Here is a 12,001-nt window from a genome sequence, read left to right on the forward strand (position 1 = left end):
ATGTCCTTGTTTCTGGGCCAATGGGTAAGTGCCCAGTAGTGGAATTGCTGGGTCACAGGGGAGCTCTATGTTTAGTCTTTTGAGGAACCGCCATACTGCTTTCCATAGTGGTTGAATGAGTTTACACTTCCACCAACAGTGTAGTAGCTATCCCTCCTGGCCACATCCCCGCCAGCATCTATTGTTGAATTTCTTGATCATGGCCATTCTAATGGGAGTGAGGTGGAATCTCAGAGTTGTTTTGATTTGCAATTTCTTTCATGGCCAGAGATGTGGAGCATTTCTTCATGAGTCTATTGGCCATTCTTAGTTCATCAGAGAAGTCCCTCTTTAAGCCTTTGACCCATCTTTTAATGGGATGGTTTTTTTCTTTGGAGATTTATTTTGGAGAGATTAAATTTTTTTAGCTGTTGATATATTTTAGATATGAGGCCTTTGTCTGTTGTATGGTTAGTGAAGATCTCCCACTCTGTGGGCTTTCTATTTAACTTGCTACCTATGTCCTTTGCCATACAGAAGCTTGCAATTTAATGCAGTCCCATTTGTCCAAGCTATCTTTAATTTGTTGTGTTTCTGGATCTTTATTAAGAAAGTTTCAACCTGTGCCAGGGAGGCCTAGTGTATCTCCTATTCCTTCTTGTAAAGTTTTTAGGGTTTCTGCTTTTACCTCGTGGTCTTTGATCCATTTGGAATTAATCCTGGCATAGGGGGACATAGAAGGATCCAACTTTAGCTTTCTGCAGATACTTAACCAGTTCTGCCAGCACTACTTGTATGAAGAGGCTGTCTTTCTTCCATTCTAGCTTTTTGGCTCCCTTATCAAAGATTAGGTGGCCACAGGTCTGTGGGTTGATTTCTGGGACTTCAGTTCTTTTCCATTGGTCCTCAGATCAGTTCTTGTGCCAATGGCTACATTTTTTTTTTAAGAGTGAAAAATTGTTACGGCAGTGCTTATAGCTGCAGCTAACATGTTTATAGTTGGAATCCTAGGAATGACGGTTTGTTGAACAGTATTTTGTTGCATCTTAGCCAGATTTTCCTATTATAAGGAAGAAAATGGTACTAATTTAGAAAGATTGTATTTTTCCCCTAGCAATTTTTTTTTAATGTACCATTAGGTTGTCGCCTGTGGTTACGGTTTGTGGAAAGGTTAAGAGAATTAAGAATAGGACAATACAAATATTACATTTTTCTCATTTTGTGCCACTGCCTCATTTCAACTGAAAAAGAGTAACCAGACAAAAGAAAATCTTAAGTCTAGTAGGAAGGCCTTCTTAGTCAGAATCAGTTATGAGCTAGGTACCAATATGATTATAATCCCAGCTACTTAGGAGGCTGAGACCTGAGAGTCAAGGTTCAAAGCCAGCCGGGGCAGCAAAGTACAAGACTTGCCTCCAATTAACCACCAAAAAAGTGGAGCTATGGTTCAAGTGGTAGAGCACCAACTTTGAGCAAAAAAAGCTGAGGGATAGTATCAAAGCCCCGAGTTTAAATGCCAGTAACTGGCATAAAACAAAAACAATCACCTATAGTGCTTGTGAAAAATACAAATTCTTCAGCCATGAGATTTCAGAATATGCACTTAAACGTTTTCCCAGGTGATTTTTCTATATAAGAGTTTGAGAGGGGCCTGGAGTGGTAGAGTGCTTACCTAGCATACACAAAGCCCTGGGTTCAATTCCTTGGTACCACATACACAGGAAAAACTGGTAGTGGTGCTGTGGCTCAAGTGGTAGAGTACCAGTACAAAACAACCAAGAAAGCACAAGGCCCTGAATTCTAGTCCCAGGACAAACACAGGTATGTACACAGACACAGACACACACACAAGATTTGGTATACACTGCAAAGTAATGTAAATAAAAGTTCATAACAGCCATGTGCTCACACCCCTGTAATCCTAGCTACTCAGGAGGCTGAGGTCTAAGGATCATAGTTTGAAGCCAACCCTGGCAGAAAACTTCTGAGACTCTTGCTTCCAGTTGGCCAACAAAAACCTAGAAATGGAGATATGGTTCAAGGGACAGAGAACCATCCTTGAGCAATAAGTGAAAGTATGGCGCTCATGCTCTGAGCTCAAGCCCCAGTACCAGCACAGAAAACTTCACAGCACCGGTAAAGATGCTGCTCTACATATATAACAAATCTGTACTGAGCCTTACTAACCTAGATTTGTGATTTTTCTGGCAGTGTTGTAAAGTTTGTTAACACAAACTCATAGAAAAAATAGTTATTAGGGCTGGGTACTGGCAAAAAGAAGTAACAGGTCAAAGATATTGCACTCAGCAAACAATATATTGTTCAGCAAATTGGTATAAAAAAAAAGGAGGGTCAAGTGCCCAGAATTCTCTGAAATTGAAAAACTCTTTCAAGAAGCTAAAATGTGACCAAAAAGTTTAAAGAGTATCAGAGTTGAAGATCTTAGACTTAATGTAAGTTCAAGAAATGAGAAGAATGTGTGGCCAAATTGATGTACTGGGCTGGGAGCATGGCCTACAGGTAGATTGCTTGCCTTACATGCAGGAAGTCCTGGGTTAGATTTCCCAGTACCACATACAGAGAAAAGACCAGAAGTGGTGCTCTGGCTCAAGTGATAAAGCTCTAGGCTTGAGAAAGCCAAGAACAGGGCCCAGGCCCTGAGTTCAAACCCCAGGACTGGCAAAAAATACAAAAAGTTTATACCCAAAGTTGAATATAAAAACAAGTAATTGCAGTTAATCTTAATGAAAGATTGTATATAAATAATAAACTTACAAGAACAAAATTAACTATAGCTGTGCTACTGCTGGTATTTTTAAGTTGTGTTAGGTAGGGTTAGCTGATGTGGTTTGGTTTGGGTATTAGGGGTTTCATAACAACAAAAAAGGTATTGATACTGTATTACATTTGCAAAGCCTTTAAATATGTGATAAGAAATTTACGTGATGAGCATCACAATTTAGTAATATCTTATTACTCTACTGATAACATGATGTCCATAAGACCTAAAAATGAGGTCCATCAGCTACTTGTCCAATTCTTTACATTATTAAGGGCAAACTTTTTTTTTCAGATTTAACACCAGCATCCTCTCCCTCAATAAATGTAGTTGCATTCTGTGTCTGCCACCAGCAACATTATACCTTGGTTTGGAAATAGTTATAATATCCAAACCTTGTCATAGTACAGTATTTAGAATCCTTAAAATACATAATTTTCTTATGTATCTCTATCCTTTCACATGCTTACCCTCCACCCCCATTTCAGCCTCCCTTCCACATTCTTATTCTGTAAATAGGAAATAACTTTTAATAATAAACTTTTGGTGATGAATATTTCATAATATACTAGAGATTACTAATCCAAGCAAGACCCATGAATTAGGAACTCTGGGCATCATTTGGCACCTTGCTAGAAATGCTAGTTTTAGACCTTCATGCCAAACCTACTAAATCTGCATTTGAAGAAAGATCTCAGATTTTTTTTGTATAGTTATTAAGCTTAGTAAAACACTGTACTGGAGTATATTTCCTAGCATGCCATGGCCCAGACTCCTCTCTTTCAAAACACAGTCAATTCATTCACAGGGAAAGATATTTTCTTCTGCATTATAATGTACTACTAGTCCAGTGATGCTCAAACTATGCTCCGATGACTTCTGAAGGCTTTAAAACCCTTTCAGTAGTTCACAAGGTCTATTCTTTTCCACATAAAGAGATTTAATCATATATTTCACAATATCATATCACACAAAATTTTAAACATAGAAGCAGTTATAATAATGCAATTATCTTCTAAGCATAATATAAAAACTTAAAAATGGAAATGTCATTCTATTTTTGTTTTTAGGAAATACAAAATTTTTAGAAAATACAGGGTTATGATGTGCACAGGCATCCAAGATCTCAAAATCAGAAAATTGCTGACACATTAGTAAGAAAACAGGCCCTAATACATGACATTTCACTTATAACTCCAGAGAAATGTCAATTTTGTAAACCTATGGGAACCCTAGCTCCCTAGGTCACATTCTTTAAAATATCAATCTGCTTATACTCTAAAAATTGGCATGGTTTCCTGGCAAGACTTTATTTTTTTGTTCCTTAATGACATAAATGATGTATCTCATCTGAGACAGTAACAGATTTTTTTTTCTCTAGGGAACTTACTTATTGATGAGATTAACTGATATACTAAGAAGTCTCATAAATCCAAGGGCTTTTGGTTGTTCTTTTATCATAAACTAACACACTTTAGCTGATCTTGACAGAGAATCCTGGGAGGACCTGTGGCTGCTTTTCAATAGCATTTGGTCTGCACTTTCCAACCATGGAAATTCCATTTCTTATACTTGAGTCCCAAAGTTTGTTTTCTCAGATATCTACATAGGTTGTCTGGGTCTTTCAGCTCCCAATCCAATATTATCTCTCAAGATTTGTATGGAAAGAACAGTGAACAAAATTTTCCCACCTCTCTGGAGGTATCTAAACTGTCTACTATTCCTTTTTTTTTTTTTTGCCAATCTTGAACTCAGGGCCTGGAGGCTGTCCCCGAGTCTCTCTGTGCTCAAGGCTAGTGCTCTACCACTTGAGCCACAGCTCCACTTTTGGATTTTTCTGCTAATGGGGTACTGAGGAATTGAACCTAGGGCTTCATGCATGCTATGCAAGCATTCTACCACTGAACAACTTCCCAGCCTTAAACTGTCTGCTATGCTTAAGTTCTCTGAAATTATATAAAAAGAGCAAGTGTTGTAATATTGAGAATTATCACATACCTGGCTCTATTTTCACCATAGTATTTGACACTATTTCAGTTACCTTGTGGTTTATATAATTAGTGTATTCCCCAACCATGAGTCTCCTTAAGGGATTTTGTCTTATAGTTGTGGCTTCAGAGCTAGAAACAGTGTTTGGGATATTCATGCTTTATAAATACTGGAGCTTTATGAGTGGAGAGACAGCCTTCAGTTGACAGTTGACCTAAAAAGTTGTGTGCAAATAAGACAACTGTCAAGCGCAGTATGATAGTTAAGGACCTAGGAGAATCCAGGGGGACTGTTCTTGGTTTTCAACACACATGACCTTGGCATTAGGTGCATCTTAGGTTGACAAATTGATTTGTTTTATCCATGAAGAACAGAAACTGAAATGTTAGGAACAGTACTAGAAATTGTTCCATCTACTTTTATTGATAAAAATATGTGGCGATTCTATGAAGCCATTATACTGCAATACTAGACACAGCCCATTAAAATATATTTGATGGAACAAATATGTGTGTGCATGTATAGTACAGAATATAATGACAATTTCTCTTTCTAATGAGTTAAATGAGAGATTGGTATGAAAGGAAGAAGGATTAAGACAAGGCCCTTACAATCCATTTTCTGTTTCTCTGGATTGGTTTCATGAATTAATAAGATTTGAAGATGAATAGAGTATTTTGTTCCCACAATTTCACTTGCATTAATTATGAATTCTTCAGAGAAACCAAGAATTAAGGTTGCAGAGTGGCCACCCCTATACTTGAAATGTTCTAAACAGAAGTTTCCATAGTAAGAACAGGTGTTAAAAGATAAAATATATTCTGGATGCAGTGGCTCACATCTATAATCCTAACTACTCAGGAGGCTGAGATCTGAGGATCTTGGTTCAAAGCCAGCCTGGGCACTAAAAGTCCATGAGATTCTTATCTCCAATTAACCACCAGAAAATGGGAAGTGGTGCTTTGGCTCAAGGGGTAGGGTGGTACCCATGAGCTGAAGAGCTCAGGGACAGCGCCCAGGCTCAGAGTTCAAGTTCCATGACCAAAAAATTTTAAAAAAAGATAAAATATTTCATTAGTAGGTGGGAAAACCTTGGAATGTCAGAGGTTGGAAAAGAAAATGTACCAAGCTATACAAGCTAACAAAACATCAACAGAAATGTCTGTTCTTATTGGGGAGTTTGGCCTAGTGGTAGAGTGCTTGCCTAACATGCATGAAGACCCGGGTTCGATTCCTCAGTACTACATACATAGAAAAAAAAAAGCCAGAAGTGGTGCTGAGGCTCAAGTGGTAGAGAGCTCTACCCTTGAGAAAGTTCAAAGACAATGCTCAGGCCCTGAGCTCAAGCCCAGGATTGGCAAAAAAAAAAAAAAAAAAAGTCTGTTCTTATTTCTCAGATACCAAGAAAGTGATCATTCTTTCCTTTCTGCACCCTTTTTATACCATCCCTTTTATTCCTTTCTTGGTTGCATTATTAAAGTCCTAGTTATTCCAACTGAATTGGCCTGTCTCTGGAGTATAGCACAAAAATGTGAACACTCCTTCCCTGAGCTTGAGACTACTTGTGCAAGGCAGACACAAGAGGCTGTAGAGTTCTCTACACACAAATTCAGTATATCCCTTCCCATTTATAAATGAGATGATAGATACATAGATAGACAGATAGACAGTTAAACCAGGGTTTTAGGAAAGTTTTAATTAACAGCGACAGGCCGCTGTTTAGGTTGAAAATGGTGTTCATAACCATTGATTTCTTTTTTTTTGTATTTTATTGCCTTTATTTTATTACAAAGAATAATACATGCTGGCTTCAAGAGTTGGAAAAACAATGTATGAATGAGAAAGACAGAAAGACAGAATGTTATAATGCCTCATCTGAAAGGGACAACCACTGATAACAGTCTAGGGAATCTTGGTCCAGAATTGGTTTTTTTTTTCTTTTTTTTTATTGTAATTAGTAAAAGGGTTACATGATATTTGCCAGATAGAAGGTGCATTAATTCACATACATTGATACCCTTTCACATGTCTTGGTACCCATTACCCTCCCCCCACACCCTCCCATCCGTCTTGGTTTTCCCCCCTTCCCTATCAAATTTCAAATAACCAAATACAAATAAATTCAATATATCAGATAACAAAGTGAGATACTAAAACAATATGAGATAACCAAGGGACAGCAAAGGAGATGAGAGACAACATAGTACATTAAGGACAACAATCATTCGTTATATGGCTTTTGTTTCAATATCCTGGAGGTCCTTTCAATTAGCTTCATACTAAATGGCCTTATGTATCAAGGTTTTGCTCTATTGCAAATCTCTGCTAGTAGTGCCCAAGGTTTCTACTGATCTCATGGGGACTTTTCTGTCCAGATTGACTTTGAACTGTGATTCTCACATCTCAGCCTCCTGAGTAGCTAGGACAATGGGGGTGAGCCACAGATCCTCAGCTTGTAGTTGTTTCTTAATCCCGTTATTGGAGGGAAACATAATTTCAACCTGTTTTTGTTGCATAAATCATACATTTTTGTCTATCATTTTCATCACCAGTAAATACGAGCAGCTGAAGTTATGTTGATATAATTTGTGTTATACATTAATGCTATTACTATCATAGGATGGCAACTTTCATTTTAAGTCAAGAATTGAATTAAACAGTGTTAATTTGGCTTCTTTCAGATTTCTCGAGTAATTAAAACTGGTTTTAAAAGAAGATTGAGTTGGCTAAAATATTTGTTTACTGGCCAGAAACCTATTAAAAGGTCCAGTGCCATTACAATTTAACTTTCATGCCAGATGTCATTACTGAATGGCAGGTTCATTAACTCTCAAATGCCATCCTACAATCTTCCAACAATTTCAATTTCACTTTGGAAAGACTGAGGATATATTCTATGCCAATACATAAACTATTTCATTTGACAAATGGAAATAAATGAGGTATAGAAAAAAAACCTTGATCTTTTTTGACTAGTGTAAATTACCTGTCTGACATGTTTTCCACTCATGCCTATTTATTGGATAACTAACCTTAAAATTAGTCCTGAGATTCAGTTGTGCAGAGAATTGTAAAACAAAATTATGCAATATTTTAACCCTGTACTTTTCCTCTTTATGTCTTTAGGAGTGCACTGTGTCAGTTGCACAGCTACAAAGACGTCCTCTTTTCCTACATTAATCTGTTCGTTTTTCTTCTTGCCTCTCATTTTTTAAAAGCTACGTTCCCAGCTTAGCAGACATTTCCCTGGCAGTATAACCACCTTCCTAAGCAGCAGGACAGTACTGTGGGAATAGTGCCATTTCTGTGCCATGTTCTAACTTGTTCTTTGGTTCTAAAACTTTAATATGGGGTTGTTGGAAGATTTAAAGGATTGAAATGATTCCTATGAAATGTTCTTTTTCTTCATAACGAAGTTACTAATAAATTAAAATTGGCTGTAACATGGATAATTTTCTCAGAAAACTGTCATGTTTTTACAGTGACATAGTGGGAGACACTGTACTTCCTCTTGGTACGATCGTATGTAATACGCACTCACTGCCCTACAGCATCTGTAAAGTCGGAGGAAAAGTTATTTCATCGTGCATTAGAACTTTTTTTTTTTTTTGCGTTCCCTCTTTGAGGGGTGGACTGGGAGGGACGAGGGGTAGGTGGGTAGTTGCCGGCAAATCCTTTCTGTCTCAAACCTCCCCAGACTTGGGGTGGCCACACGGGGGGCTTCACCCGCACCCCCAGACAAGGCCGGGAAGTGACAGCCCTTTCCCGGGGCTGGCCTCTGAGGACGCCCCTGCCCTCCACACGGCCGCCAGCCCCTCTCCAACGCTGGCCGCCATCCCTTTCCACCCCCTCCCGCGTCCCCCACAGTCACCTGCTCCCGCGCCGCAGCACCTCCACCCTCCTCCGGCTGGCTACCAATCACCGCTTTCCACAGCAACCTGGCTGTGGACGCCGCCCCCTCCAGAACTACTTCCCGCCCTCCAGGCTCTTTTGACCAATCAGTGCCTCAATGCCCGTCGGTCCCCGCCCTCCCACGGGCCCGCCCCTTTGAGCCTGACGGAATCACCTGACCCGGAGGCGCTCCCCGCGCCGGCAGGCCAGAAGGGGGCGTGTGCATGGAGGGGAGGAGCACGAAGAGAAAGGAGGGATGCCGGGAGTGGGGCGGGGAAAAAGGTTGTCAGTCGGATCTCGCGAGAGAGGACGGAAGCCTGTGGGAGCCCGTGGCCTTTAAAGTGCGGCTCAGCCCTTTCCTCCAGGGTAGTTTGTAAACACCGCTGTGAGCAGGGCTCCCGGGTGGCCGCCAGCATCCCGGGTCTGTGACTGGGAGAGGTGAGTCGTGACGGGGAGAAGGCCACTGGAGGGGCGGCTAGCGGGGTACTGAGGACGAAGGCTCTAACATGGCGACGCCGCTTCCCACAGTCCCCACCCCCCGCCGCCCATCCCCTCGGCCCTCGGACCGTAGACCCACCAGCCTCCGGGTGGCCGTGGTGGGCCGCCCGCTCGGCGGAGCCCCGCCGTCGGCTTCGGGGCGCGGAGGGCGCGGCGGGACCGTTAGGTAACCGGCTTCGTTGTTCCGGCCCCTCCCTCGCGCGCTTTCTTAACCAAGAAAAAGGAATAACGGCTCCTGTCAGACCCCTCCTTCCGCCTTGTGATCGCCTTCCCGGTCGCCTAGAGGGCCCTGGGGGACCCGCTCGGTACCCGACAGACCCTTTCTCGTTCTCGAGGGCCCATTCCGGTTTCCCCGTGCAGGGCTCAGGCAGTTGAGGACCGTGTGTGTGTGGTGGTACGGGCAAGAGGATGGGGAAGCACCGCTGGAAACAGGGCCAGTGCCCCTGACTCGGATGGACCCTGATGAAGCGATTGGTATGGAGAGGGTGGAAGCTGCAGGTCTCGGCCTTTCCTGTCCTTTCTGCCACCCTTACACCATCACCCCCCCCTTTCCAGGTGGGGCGGGGCTGAGGGGTGGGTGCAGATTGATTCTGGTGTTTTCCTCATTTATTTTACCTCCCTAAGTAGACCGCAGACCTTCTGTAGAGCAATTATATATATATATAATATATATTATATATATTTTTTTGTAAATCAGTACCCTAGTCTTAGAGCTGAGCATTTAAGTGGAGGGTGTGTGTGTGTAGGCCCACTGCTTGAACTGAATAGGGAAGAACTAGCGAGTATTTTCACACCATAGTGTAGAGTTGTCTTTCCATAATTAGGGAAGCTTAAAATTGATGAGGCCAAAGCAAAACTACCTGAATATGATGGAATACAATGGAGTACTCCTGATGACTTTAGGCCTATCGATTAACCCTAAATTATAATGTGAGATTTATCGTTTCTTAAGCATCATAAATTATGGAGACAGTCACATACATTACATATATGTTATGAAATCAGGACACTTTTTTTTTTTAGCACTTTTTGTCTTACTTAAATCCTTAAACACTGACATTTGTCAGCAGTAGCTATTAGGAGGATATGATTTAAAACCAGATGGCCTTGGTCTGTTCCAAAATTGTAAGGTAAGAGAATAATTTATAAAGCTTGTTAAAGACTCAGCCTCACAGGGTTATGTGACCCGACATACAAACTGAAGAGCAATTTTGTTTTCTATTTGTTTCGAGGAATCTACCATAATAAACATTTTTTTTCAAAATTATAAGAACATTCTTGTAACACATGCTTTAAAAAATTGATAATCTGTGGATCAAGAAAGAATTAAGACAGTATATTTCAGTCCATCCTTCCTTTTTTGTAAAATAATTCCTGAGAATATTTCCAAGTGACACACACACAGACACACACATTTGCTCTCCTAAACTTTAATTTTGCTTTGAGGATGCTGTTGCAGTCAAATTTTTTTTTTTTAATTGTTTAAAATGTAACATTGTGGGAGGGGCTGTAGCTCAGTGGCAAAGTGCTTGCCTAAAAAGTGCAACTTCCTGGGTTCGGCTCCAGTGCCAAAAAAAAAAAAAAGATACAATTAAAAAAACCCCACCAAAATTGTAATGCTGTAATTAATGAGAACTAGGTTGTTTTGTACTTGATCAGAAAGAAGCTTTAGAGACTTTTTTCTTTGTGCTTAATAAGATACATAATATATTCTGTAGATCTGAATGCATTTCCTACAAAGGTATTTTAAAAGTATGTTATTAGAATGCAGTTTTGTATTAGGTGTTATGCATTAAATACATAGCCCAGAAATTCATGCATTTATTTTTCTATTTGGAATATTTTCTTATTTTAAACAAATAATAGAAATGGTTGTGTTAGCTCCTAAGTAATTGAAGGGGTACTTTTGATTTATATTCAGGATTTGGAAGCTATATTAGAATATTTTTGAAGGCAATAAGGTATCCATCAAACATCTTTATGCAAAGACTAGCATAAACTCTCAAAAAAAAAAAACCCAAAACATTCTAGGGAAGTGGGGCTTGGCTCAAGGGTAGGGCGGTAGCCTTGAGCTGAAGAGTTCAGGAACAGTGCCTAGCCTGAGTTCAACCCCATGACCCACCAAAACAAACAAACAAAACAAAAAACTCTACCTGAAAAAAAATATTTATATTTATTTTGTCAGTCAACTAACTTGTAAGATTAGGTATATAGTCCCACTATACATGCTGGTTATACTCATTTTGTCTGGAAGTTCTTTCTTCCAATATGAATACGTCTGTGAACTGGTATTCCTCCGTTATTCTATTGAAATGTGATTTGGAAAGATAAAGTAGTTGAGTCTGTTGTTTAAAACCAAAATTTCACCAGAACTTCCTGTTTAAACTCCACCAATTAAGTTATTTCAATTTATCTTTACAAAAATGATTCATATAGGCATTTGGAGTGTAGCCTAATGGTACAGTGCTTGCCTAACATTCATGAAGCTCTGGGTTTGATTTCTTCAGAATCATATGCTCAGAAAAAGCCAGAAGTGGTGCTGTGACTCAAGTGGTAGAGCACTAGTCTTAAGGTAGCTCAAGAACAGAGCCCAGGACCTGAATTCAAGCCCCAGAAGTGGCAAAAAAAAAAAAGAAAAAGAAAAAAAATAAGATCCATATAGAATTTATTATTCCCTACTTCACTGTGCATTCTTACAGCCTAATTTGACGTTCTTGTGTCTATCTTGAATTCACACTTCTTTCTTTTTTTTAATTGAATTTTGTTATTGTCAGGATAATGACAATAAAATATAGAGGTTACAGGTAGTAGGTGCCTTACTTCTCACACATTGATACCCCCTCTTAGGTTTTTGTCCCCATTTCC

General features: G+C 39.9%; 1 protein-coding gene across 2 annotated transcripts in view; it reads left to right on the plus strand.

Moving 5' to 3' along the window:
• Positions 1–8,942: 8,942 nt before the first annotated feature.
• The window catches only part of Atf2 (activating transcription factor 2), a 78,847-nt gene continuing 75,788 nt past the window's right edge, over positions 8,943–12,001 (plus strand). For both annotated transcript variants that reach the window (XM_090342600.1, XM_090342601.1), the window contains exon 1: positions 8,943–9,076. The gene's annotated coding sequence lies outside the window, so the exon portion shown is untranslated. The remainder of the gene's footprint in view (positions 9,077–12,001) is intronic.

This window comes from Megascapheus bottae, chromosome 12, assembly GCF_031878675.1.
Source record: "Megascapheus bottae isolate mThoBot1 chromosome 12, mThoBot2.hap1, whole genome shotgun sequence".
Classification (NCBI taxonomy): domain Eukaryota; kingdom Metazoa; phylum Chordata; class Mammalia; order Rodentia; family Geomyidae; genus Megascapheus; species Megascapheus bottae.